The following is a 12,710-nucleotide window of genomic DNA, read 5'->3' on the forward strand; positions in this document are numbered from 1 at the left end:
TTTTTGCTTCTGGTTGATGAGCGGAGACTGAAATGGAGTTCTAGTACCAAGCATACACGGAGCTGTGGGCCTCACTTACTAAAAATATTGGTTCTGCGTGGTACATATTAAAGTGAGGTACAAGGGAAGCACATCAAAGAGCTATAATATATATATATATATATATATATATATATATATATATATATAATGTGTGGTGCAAGATGGAATTGTCCTTGGATCATGAAACCAGTTATGGTTCATCTGATCACTCCACCCATTTCTTGGATAACTGAGATAATTCTACAGCTAATACAAGGCAACGTGCGCTGACGCTCCCCCCCCCCCTCCTGGGATGCGTGCTTTTATCAGACCCACACCAATCCAGGGTACCAGACAATGCACTAAAAAAAGCCATTGCAATTCCTAGCAAAAAGCTAGTTCATCAGTGAACTTCGAATCAGCCCCAATTCCCACAAAATTATAATCTGGTTAGGTACCTTTGATGTAAAGTGCAGATTACAAAACTTGATGAAACAGCAGCAAAGTGGAAGGTAATACACTTCTATTTAGACATCCATTCTTAGATTACTGTTGCTTTACAAATGCTATAACTGGCTAGACAACTGTCAGGATTTGGGTAAAAATAATTTCACACATAACAAGTGAATTTTTTGGTCTTATGTCCGGGCAGGACAATGGCCTTCTTCTTATCATGTGCCAGAACTGTTTCCACCGGTGCAGGACTTACACAAACAACATCATCCTCATCAACATCCTCATTAGCGCTCTCATTGGCTACACAAATCTCCCCCTCATTCTGTTGCAATTCCAAAATGGCATCCTCAATTGGTGTATCACCGCCTACACTTGGGCTGTTCAGGCACACATTAGCAGAAATGCTGAAAGGGGCCTTCTTTATGGGTACACTTTCTGAATGGTCTTGATTACACAAAGCACTCGTGGATAGACTCTCCTCAGGGATTTGTGTCATTTCTGAAACTGAACATATATTTTCCTCTAATGCCTTACTGTTTTCTTCCAGCTCAGCTTTTATAAGTAAAAGTATTTGGACACCACTTTTGGAGTCCAAATGACAAGATCTTGCTTGGTCATGACTCAACTTACAAGAAGATGCCTCAGTGACAGTTGCAGAACTCACACTCATAGAGAAAGGCGAAGGCCTCATTCTTTCTTTGCCACTGCATATGTAGAATTTTATGTTGGCAATTTTATTTTTTTCTGCTGATAACTGTCTGGATTACAAGTCTTTTATTCTTGAACAAGGTAAAATGTGTTTTTTTTACATTTTTGTTTCCCTGACTTAAAAACACTATGCACTTTTACATAAGCTTTAAAAGATGACGTAGAGGGATTACTATCGTCATGACGGGTGCCAGCAGCTGCTTGGTGCTCCTGCTCTTCTGTGTACTGCTGTGAATCCATTTTGATAACACTGTACACTTTGACTGCAAATTCAGAAGAAAAGCCTGCCAGGCCTAGTATTTGTATTTCAGCAATGACAATTAGCAATGGAGCTCTCCTCTTTGTGTGTTGCCTATATAACACAGTAGAATGGGACTACAGAATTACACCAAGCCTGCCAGCACTAGTTTTTGTATTTTTCAGCAATGAGAATTAGCAATTGAGCTCTCCTGAATGGCACTGTAGACTTTGTCGAACACTGCTACCCCCTACACTATCAATTCTATCTATGTTGCTGCCCAACTGCTCTACCGACTGTGCTACCCTTTTTGTGTCCCTCTTTCAAATGGCGCTTGATTGTTTCCGAAAAAGCGCGAAAGTACCGAGCGTTTCTAATATACATATATTATATATTATAATATATATATATACACACACACACACACATACGTTAACCCGTGCATGATACTCATTCATTCTAGTCAAATCAAGCTACTTAAGGTGTTAAAAAGGTTCTTGTCATGCATTTGGGGCTAGGCCAGGCCTCCTCAGGGGAAGAGCGTGACTTCCCGAGGTAAGCGCCATTTTTTAACGTGGTTTTGTCCACATGTCACCACCTCATCATTCTTCTCCATCACCTCATCCTTCATCTTTATCGCCACATCCTTAATCTCCATCATCTTACTGTTCTAAAACTTCTCGATACACAACGTTTCTGCTAAACACCTTATCGCTGTGCTTAATCAGTCTTCCTTGAAGGGCAGTATTCATAACCTGCACTTTCATATCACTGCTTCTCCGTACTCGTGAAAATGCGACATACAATTGTCCATGACCAAACACAGGCTCTGGTAAATAAATACCCACACGGTCAAGAGTTTGAGCCCTCAACTGGTAAATTTAGCCTTCACGGGGGAAGGGGGGATGATGGAAGTTAACTGACTTCACTATTAAAAAATTTTTGTCAAATAATGTCAGTATACCAAATTTCAGGTCAATTGGATGAGCCCTTTCTGAGAAAATAGTTTTTAACACACACACACACACACACTAACACACGCCGCTAGGCTTATATGTATTAGATATATATATATATATATTTATATTTATTAGGATGAGTGGCTCTGGTATTCAATTTTATCATTATCACTTGTTCGGAGCTCCTGCACCCAGGCTGATCGGTGGCGGAAGATCAAACATGAGTGCATTCCTTGATGTATTATATATTTTTTTTTTGATATTTCAATATCACAAATATGACCTTGAATTAATGACAGCTCCAATGTCTTCTTAGTATCAGGAGTTGTTTAATATCTTAATGAGGGTTGCATAGAAGAAGAATTGTAAAAACTTAAATTGCAAATATGCAAGTAGATACTGCCGACAACTAATTTTATTCACCTTTGCTTTTAAGTCACAAGCAACAAAAGCATTTCAGCTAGCCTGATTAACAATACTCTGGAAGTCACTTGCAAAATGCCTTGGTTTTACATTAATGTGCCTTGAAGGTCCACCAAGGCACTTAAGGAGCACTCTTCCTCTTCGATCATGAAACTGCCTCCACTAAAAGTTCTCTGGGAAATGGTTAAAAGATTTTTTAGCGACACACAAAATTATGGTGGGCAGCTCTGCAATATGCATTCCAATACATCAGAGCAAACAGCTCCACTGCTGCTGCAATGAGTTTTTACAAGGCACACAGACGAACCCCCCCCCCCCCCCCCCCATCGGCAGACGTACTACCACAGCATCCCTGTTCCTAGTCACTCAAATTCAGGTGCAATGATGCTATGGTGTACTGCTCCATTATATTCTAAATGAAACCCATTGAGTGCCTATGAGTCCAATGGTCCTTTTCTACAGCAGCCTGGGACTACACAAAAACATTCTATTGCACCTGACAGAAATCTTTTTACATAAAAACTACATGCAAGAAATGTAAGGACTAGTGACAATGATGTAATATTTAAACCAAGGGATGATCATATATATTGTAATATTTAATTTGACTGAAAAAGGTTAGTCAATGTAGTCTTCTGTAAAATGTAATTGTACTGTAATACACGTAGGACTAAACCCTCAATTCTTAGCCCCAGGGCCATTCCTGGCACATGCATTGCTTAAGGCTGTCTATTCATTTCCATTCCCCACCTACCCAAAGGGGGCAGAATTAGTTAAAAATAATTGAAAAATAATTGAAAAACAATAGGTGACCTGTGCGTTTCTAATATAATTACAGTGATTAGTTTGCTGACAGGAGGAAGTAGACAGTGACCAATCAGTGTATGAGGAGCAGCATTGACATAAATATAATTATATTATAGAGAGGTAAGGTGTGCTGGAGGGCTGGGTTTTGTGGATGTAATTATAGTATTATTAATTATTATTATTATTTTTGCTAAATATGGTCCCTCACCCTGCCACGTTATATTCTGCTATCTTAAGTAAGGTACTCACCTCGTTTAATGGTGGGGCACCTTATCTGAGCTATATATAATGGCAGATAGCTGTTGGCAAATATTGTATCACCCTAATTCAACCATACAGTAAATTGCTATCTCTCTCTTGCTTTCATGACCACTTGCAGGATTATAAGTTAATAGCAATATTTTTTTTTAACTGTTATTTACTCAGAGGTAACCAGTAATATACTGTATGTCTAAAGGAGGGGGATCTCTGTTGTATGTTTAGTTCTATACATAAATGGGAAATGTTTTAGGTTATTTGGATACAATCTAGAATTGGATGAGTTTCCATATACAATATTTCTTTTTTTTTTTTACTATCATGATTGAGGTTGAACAAAGATAGAATGTCACAAAGACACAAAGAAAACAAGCTTTCACACATTTCTGTCTACAATATGCTTGTAATAGCATGCACATCTGTCACCTAAGACTGTGCAATCTATTGTGTTACCAGAAATGGAGATGCAGTTGTTAGGAAGATATAGCATCTTACAATGTTATAACCATGGGCAGATGGGACAAAATATGAGAAGTAAGCTTCTGTGTTTAAAACATGTAGAATTATATTTCCCTCGATAAAGCAAAGACATTACTAAACAGCAGCTGTCTTAAAAATTGCCCACTTATGCTCTAGCAGAGATAACTTCCCTAATTCTTAAAGTTTGCAGCAAAATCTAGTTTTGGAAGTAAACCAATTAGTTTAAAAAAACTGTTAACATTGTCTAGTGGTCACTATGGTACATCTACTTTTTTTTGTGAAAATGAAAAATAAATCAGTTCATGTTGAACTACTTAATTTAAAAATAAATTGTTCCTAGTTTTTTAAAAGGTTCTGTAAGAGGAGCTTCAGTAATTCTGCACATTGAGTTTCTTGTGAGTGAAATGAAAAAGTTTCTTCTTTGCACTTCATACAATAAAGATTAAGCAGCATGTACTATGGGCCATAGTGACTTCTATATAAAATTCTCAATTGACTGATTTAACTCCATCCCTGTCTTTTAAATCCTTTCATTGTTATGTATTTCACATGTTTTACTCACTGAGAATGTTAATCAACAAAGTGTTTTGTTTTTTTTTACACATTTGCAAAAGTACATTCTGTGTTTGCGCACATTAGAATTGCATTCACGTTATAGAAGATATTTCTTTGTGCTCAGTCACACTGCTTTATATTTAATGACGTAAAAGTCCTTTGCTCCCAAATATATTAAAACCAGAGACATTTAATAGAGTCTGAGACAAGGTGTTATTTGTCTTCCCCTTCATCTCTCTGCTCTCTTATTTGCCTATGTCCTCTCATGCCTAAACAAGCTTGAACAGTCAAATGGCAGGGAAAGATCACGCACATGACAACTAGACATTGGCTAATGAAAGAAGACACACATGATGATACAAGCCAGGACTTGTGTGGTTCCTTACCAGCAGGATCTACAGAGCCCCCTTCTTTATAGTTCTATTACTCCAATAGATAATCAGCTTACATAACAGCCATTATGCATTCTCTGTCTCTAACTCATATGAGCATATTCACTATCCCTCATATTTAAAAAAGAACTCATGAATGAATACAATATAATTTAGTATTGGTTCATTATGTTATTATAACTGGTGTCTAGTGTTACACCTGGTGATGCAGTCCATCTTCCTACAGCCCCTGCTGTGCTCTCCTGAGCATGCACGGGTGGCTTCACTGCTTTTGTGTTAGCCTGGTGGTGTGTGCAGGAAGTGGAGGAACCTCTGGCATTGCACGCTGGCCTCCAGGCCCTGTTTCCACTGCACCCCTGCAATGACAATAGTTCTGCCAGTGCTACTGATACTATGCTTTCTCTTGTCTGATTTAAACACTGAGCAATGTTGTTAATACCCCTGTATTGTTAGTCTCCATTCATGTGAAAGAAGCTTAGCAATGCAGTCCTCAGGGTACCCGACAGATATTGTGGAACACTACACCCCAGGTAAGTAGAACAATGCATTCTAGTATTACTTATTGAACCACACACTAACCTAAATTTTATTATTGAGGTGGGGGTATCATTTAAGCTTTAGCTCTTTAATACACTTGCACATACACTGAAGGTTATTGATGAAGTCAATCTGTGAATCAATTCATTCAGAAACCTGGTGCTCTCACCAGAGGCACTTTTAGAGATGAAGTGTTCGGATTCTGAGAAAACTGATATATGTTGGGGCTCTGAGTCAAACTGAGCATGGCAATGTAATTTCTGGGAAAATGTCAGAATTTGCGTATTTTGGATTGCGCTCTTCTATATATAGCCCTCCCTTCTGTTCTCAGCTGACATTTTGGAATTGAAAGTATGTGGGGAGGTTTTGCTGGAATTGTGTGCTGAAAAAGTATGTATTAGGGGGTTGTAGATGGTGAAAATGGCAATCAATGTGTACTGGATTAGCTGTGATCTTACTGCAGAAATATTTACTGTTTATTTATAGACCACAGTCTGCTGAAATTGTTTATTAAGCAGAGTCACTAATGGGGGGAGGGGGATAGATACAAATTATCTGTGGGCCCTGGCCTGCCTGTATAGTTAGAGGAGCCACCAACCTGGTGTGCTCACGTCCCCTTCCACGGCTATGGATGCAGCCTTAAGAAGTTGCTGTACCAGTGCCGAAATTCCTCTTGGCAGGAGAGTGAAGAGTACACAATCAGTGAACACTGGTAGTAATAGCATACTTGCCCACTCTCCCGCAATGTCAGAGAGATTTCGGAATTCTGTGCATTTCTTCCTAGTGAAGTAGGCAGGACACCCCGTCCCTCTTTGACCTCACATTCACCTCCCCTTCAGGATCTCATGGAGGCAAAGAGTGAGGAGTCGACAAGTATGAGTAATAGCAGTATATTAATAAACTCATTAGGAGGACAAAAAAAACAAAGTATTTCTTGATTTTAAAATACAAGTCTTTAATGTATGTGTGAGGGACAGTATCACATCTGTAATTAAGGAGATCCAAATCCAAAACCAAAACCAAAACACATGAGGGTGTTTGTGCCAAAACCAAACACAGTGGTCTCCACACATCTCTAATTGAAATTCCCTGTGACATGTATGACTTAAAGCAAAAATGATTAGCTCATGACGTCACTAAAGGAAGGTAAGGTACGTGTGACAAACCAGTGGAAAAACTTGTCGCTGCAGTATATACTATCTCTAAAGCTGCTGTATAAAGAGAATTGCTAAACCTTTAAACTGGAAAAAAGCAGAAAAACTGGACATGTATACAGAGCTAAAATAATAGTAATTATGTCATTTAAATAAAAAATTTATTACAGAAGCTTAACAATGAAAACACACATTTGACAGTTTTATAACAGATTATATATATATATATATATATATATATATATATATATATATAAATATATAATCATAGATGGAATAAAATCAGCTGTATTTCAAATGTTGTAGCATTACGTGAGTTAAGAAAATAGTTCTCTCAGAGATTGTTTCAAAAAAGCCCCAAGTGTATGCACAATACGTGTATGGCACTCCATTCTAAATGTACCATGATAATACCCACAATGGAGAGCTGTGAGCTGCACATATCACTACACATGCATCTCTCTGTGTCTCTTGATCACACATCCCCCTCCATGTGCCTCTTTACTACATATGACCCTCCCTGGGCCTCTTCACTATACATTTCCCTCCCTGGACCTCTTCACCACACATCTTGTGAGTATAGTTTTTGCGAGTTTTCCAAAAATAAATTCCTGGAAATGACGTTTTGCCTCCTTTTGAGATCTGAATTTGGTGCGCCAAACTGAGCCACGACTCTTTTATTCAGATCTTCAACGTCAGATCTTGTTGATCTTGATTTCAACCAATCAAAACTGTTCATCTCTAGTATAAACACAGAGGCAATACATTGTTATCTCAACTGGCATATATTTTACACACTGATGGGCAAAAGAAAAACTTTTATTCAAATCAGTCCATATCCCCTAGTTAAATTTCTTATTTTGATGGGAAGTTCCAAGTTTATTGTATTGCCTGCCACTTACTTTATAGAGATTAACTACTTGTGTGAAGAAAATATCTCTTCCCTTACAAAAAATGAAAAAAACTCATGAAATTATGTAGCGACTAGCCCATATTTACAGTTCAGACGATAGTAAAACTTTAAACTTTCTATCATCCTCGTTTTAAAATTGTGACATGGAGCTTTCTTTACTTATTCACAACTTTTTGCTCTTTCAAGGAAAATATCACAGGTCCTAGCAGTAGTGAAAAAAAGTACATGTTAAATTGCAAATAAGTGCCAGTTACTATTGACAGTGGTGTGTGGATGAGCAGGATGAGACAATAGTACTGCATGGTATAGTTATCCTCAAAGGATGAACACCTATTCTTATCCTGTGCTCAAAGGTGGTCAGATTTTGATGAAAATATACCATCAAGTGATAAAAGTACGTCTGGCATGGACAAAGGTGCTCAGTGAGCCTCAGATCACTAAACACATTGCACAATAAAATAAGCAATGCTAGTGCCAGTGGTAATGAAGCAAAGAAAATAAGTGTTGATGCATACTCATGTAACTTAATGTAAAAAAAGAAAATTTATCTACCAAATATATGCACATTTTATATTTCTGTACATATTAAGCCTATGGTAAGAGTTTTTATCAGGCACACTTTGTTTCAAAACATTACTTTCCAAAATCAAAAATCAAAGTGTCACTACAACTTGCTGTTTCTGTTTAAGTCACTAAAGGGTAAATGGAATGGTAAGTGGAGATGTTGCCTATATCAACTATTCAGATTCTAGCTGTCATTTTGTAGAATGTACCAAATAAATGATAACTAGAAACTGATTGGTTGCTATCGGCAACATCTCCACTTTTTCAAACCCACAGCTTGATAAATTTACCCCAGAAGTAGTAACACCAACTCAATGTTTGTTTGAAGTTTTTGGTTTGGATCCTTTAAAAAACAAACACCCAGTCTAACCAAATATTAAATTATGAAAAATAAGAATGAGCAGAGATTAAATTGTTGCCTCCCTGACCCTATAATCCATTTGTTATCTGCTCCAGACCCTTTGATGCTTACAGTCAGAAGCAGGTAAGGCAGCACTTTTTCAAGACTGACAACAGTGAAGTAACTCAGGTGGTATTAGAGATAGATGGTTTGAGCAGGAATAAGGGACAGAAAGAAACACTCTGCTGATAGACTATGTAACACTAAACTGTGTAACATCCAACATATTATACAGGTGTCTGATAGATATATGATATGCATATTTTTCCACAGATCTACAACACGCTCCATTAAGTGACATAACCAAAACAGACAGTAATAGGCAATTGGATCAACCCCCCATAGGTGCACAATATGTGAATAATGATTTAAGCTAGATGGAAGGTAGCAAAATCAACCCATATAGATAAGTTATATTATACAGTCACTTAATTGGTATTAGTGCAACAGATTTAAATTTTACTCCACCCTTCTAGCAATTTGTGCTCAGGCAGCACCTGTTCAATTGCAAGGATTGAAATAGTTTGTGAAACCTCAGTGGCAAATCTCCATATCCAGACCCATGACCTCCCTTTCAGGGAGGGAAGACAGAAGCTTTTCCATGGAAGATCCAGAATCACAACAAAGACGTCAACGGAGACTGCAGGAATCTCAAGATACATGTGAGTGTGCGAGAGGCACAGAAATATACTATTTAAACTTTAGAACTGAGTATTACTTTTAGAATGTTAGAACTACTTATATACTAAACTGTATCACAATTAAAATAAAATACATTACAGGAGGACATAACAAGTTATACTAACACGTAAAGGATTGTATCCGGACAATTATTAATTTACTTTATTTCTATTTTCCACTCTTATGAAGATTTTCTGTGCACACATACATTGATTTTATTACTATATTTGATAAGTAAAGTTTATATCTCTTGCACTAATGCCGATCAAGTGACTGTATACTATAACTTATCTATATGGTCTAATATTGCTATCTTTGAACTAGCTAAAATATTTATTCACACACTGTGCGCCTAGGAGGATGAAACGATTACCTTTTACTATTAACCTTAATGAAAGAATTCAGATTAAAGAAAAATTGATAGTCTATTTTATTATCTATGTTAAACTGTTTTATATTATATGTAAGATTGTTTTGAAGATTATTTAATGAGAATATATAATATCTTAAATGAAGTTAAGCATCTGCATGCTCTTTTCTGATATTATTGTCCCTGTGATGTGTTTTATGTATTTAATCATATATAGTTATCTATGTGTACTGTATAAATCTATTGCAGAATATGTGTGTAAGTGGCTGGATGGACTTTATGTGTGTATATGACTGCATGTCCTACATTTAGTACATATGTGCCAGGGTGCGCTTGGGAATAATCCGCCTAGTGGTTGATAACTTTTACTTTTAACATTTTTTTACTTACCAAGAGTTATCTTACCGTTATAAAATTAAGACACTCGTTTGGCGAATGAAAGGTCACAAATTTTATTGAAAAGTAAATGTAATTGAAATGGTGGCAAATAAAAGCAAGACCAATCAGCCTTCAGCCATATTCATAAACCGTAACATTTTAACTAAATATTGGGACACTTCTAGATGGAGGAGCCCAGCCCTACCTCATTTTGGCTCATTAGCTGAGGCCCACCTGACTAAGTAGTGCCCCATAACTTCCCCAAGGTATAGTCTAGCTAATTGCCTTGTTAAGGGAAAGTGCCCAACACGCCACTCGAATGCGTCATTATGGCCACTGATTGCACTGCTTTCCACCAGAGCTAAGTTCCCCAACCCCAGGAATCTAAGCTTCCCACCAAAGTGATCACTCAAAGCCGAACAAGAGAACGAAAATTCTGCTCCTCAAAATAAGTGACACCAACAACAGACAAGTGCATTTTAGACAAGTTCCCAATAGAATTGTGTGAAATAGGCTTTAATGGCCAAATAACTGATTACATCACCTCTTAAACTTCTAATTAATATTCTCATGGCTCTGTTAACATTAAAACAAGCCCGTCAATGCAAGCTGAGTTATCAACTCCTCTCCAATTTATTCTGGGAATGATGTCTGACCAAATTAACTGTATTGAGGACCATTGGGTTTTAATGACCCCCACATCTGATTTGATATAGGCAATGAGGTCCAGCCCTTTATAGCTTTCCCACATTTCCCCCCAAGTGAATGACCAAAACTCCTGGATGTCCCATTTTAGCCACATGATCAAAGAGTATACCTAACAGTGAAGCCCAACAGAGTCAGCTAAAGCTTAACCATCTAATAAAATATGTATGGGGAAATATGCTCCATTAACTCTGATCCAAAAGGCTCCAAAAGGGTCATTGAAAAAGCTAAACAAAACAAAGAGGCTTCACAGGATTTAATAGCTACTTCCGCAATGACACCCAACAATCGAAGCAACATGCACTTGTCAATAGGTATCCTCCTTTCACCTTTGATCAGGGAAAGCCTAACCCAACCCTTGCTTTGTGGACTAAAAAAAGATTAAGTGACATCACAAAAACCCTTCGGAGGAAGAAAAAAAAAAAAGAGATGCCTGCTAGGGCCATAACCATGAAAGCTTTAGACTTACCCGAAGTAAAATCTTGAGATACAAAAGCCAGAATGCATTGTTCATATGTCTTACCTCTAACTTCTCTTGATTAAGAAAATTTTCCCAAGATGACCAGGTCTTCCTATATTTCTTCAAGGTAGATGGGGTTACTGCATGTACTACATGATCTTCTATACCGGCCTGATAATCTGTCAAATAAACTGGGACAAGGGACTCTGACAACATTAGCATCCGGTGCTAGTTAATAAAACTTTACCCAATCAAATCATGACAAGGCATCAGCAATAGCATTAGCGGACCCAGGCATATGCTTCGCTTTAAAACAATATTAAAAATGAAGCAGTTAAATTAAACATAAACCAAATGCCTAAGCAACCTTAAAGCAAGAGTGGGGAAGTGGCCTTCTAATTATTAATAGTAGACTCAACCATTAAATTATCACACTTAAAATGTATACTCCAATCCCGCATGCGATGAACCCACAATTCCACTGCAACAATAATCGGAAACAATTCCAGCAGTAAAAGATTCCTTGTGAGCCCCTCCTATTGCCATGAAAGGGGCCAAGAGCCAGAGCACAAGTCCCAAAACCATTAAGAAGAGCAAGAAAGAAGTGGGCCTGTTTTAAATTAACCTTGCAGACTCCTGCAAACAAATCCAAAATACTCTGGAGTTTAGCTACTTTTTCTCCTGGTAGCCTACAACACCCTGCCTGTATATATTTCAATACCTAAATATGATAATTTTCAAGACGGGCCCTCAGTTTTGCCTGCCCTGACCGCTACCCCCATAACCCTAAACAAGCACTGGACTGAAAACAATATATTCTGGCACAACGCTAGAACTGCTTGGACCAATGAATAGAAAATCATCTAGATAATGGGCCACAACATGATGCCCAGAACCTGCAACAATGCACCAATGAACAAAAGAGCTAAAACTTTCAAAAAGGAACATGATACCAATCAACCCATAGCCAGGCATTTGTTAACATAATAGCCACCAGGTAAACAAAATCCCATATGTTCATTCATAATGCTACCAACATGTTACCTTTAGAACGTATGTACATCCCTTATATCAAATAGATGTATTTAAAAACATTCATGATCTCCTCCGGTCTGGTTTTCAGATAACATGCAACAAACACAAGCATACCTTCCAGCCAATTAGTAAAATTGCCATATGCTTCCTCACCAATGCCAGAGAGTGACTTTGCAGCGGAAATGCAGCCTTTACCTTACTAGTGATGATGAATAT

The sequence above is a fragment of the Mixophyes fleayi genome, chromosome 2, assembly GCF_038048845.1.
Source record: "Mixophyes fleayi isolate aMixFle1 chromosome 2, aMixFle1.hap1, whole genome shotgun sequence".
In the NCBI taxonomy this organism is placed as follows: domain Eukaryota; kingdom Metazoa; phylum Chordata; class Amphibia; order Anura; family Limnodynastidae; genus Mixophyes; species Mixophyes fleayi.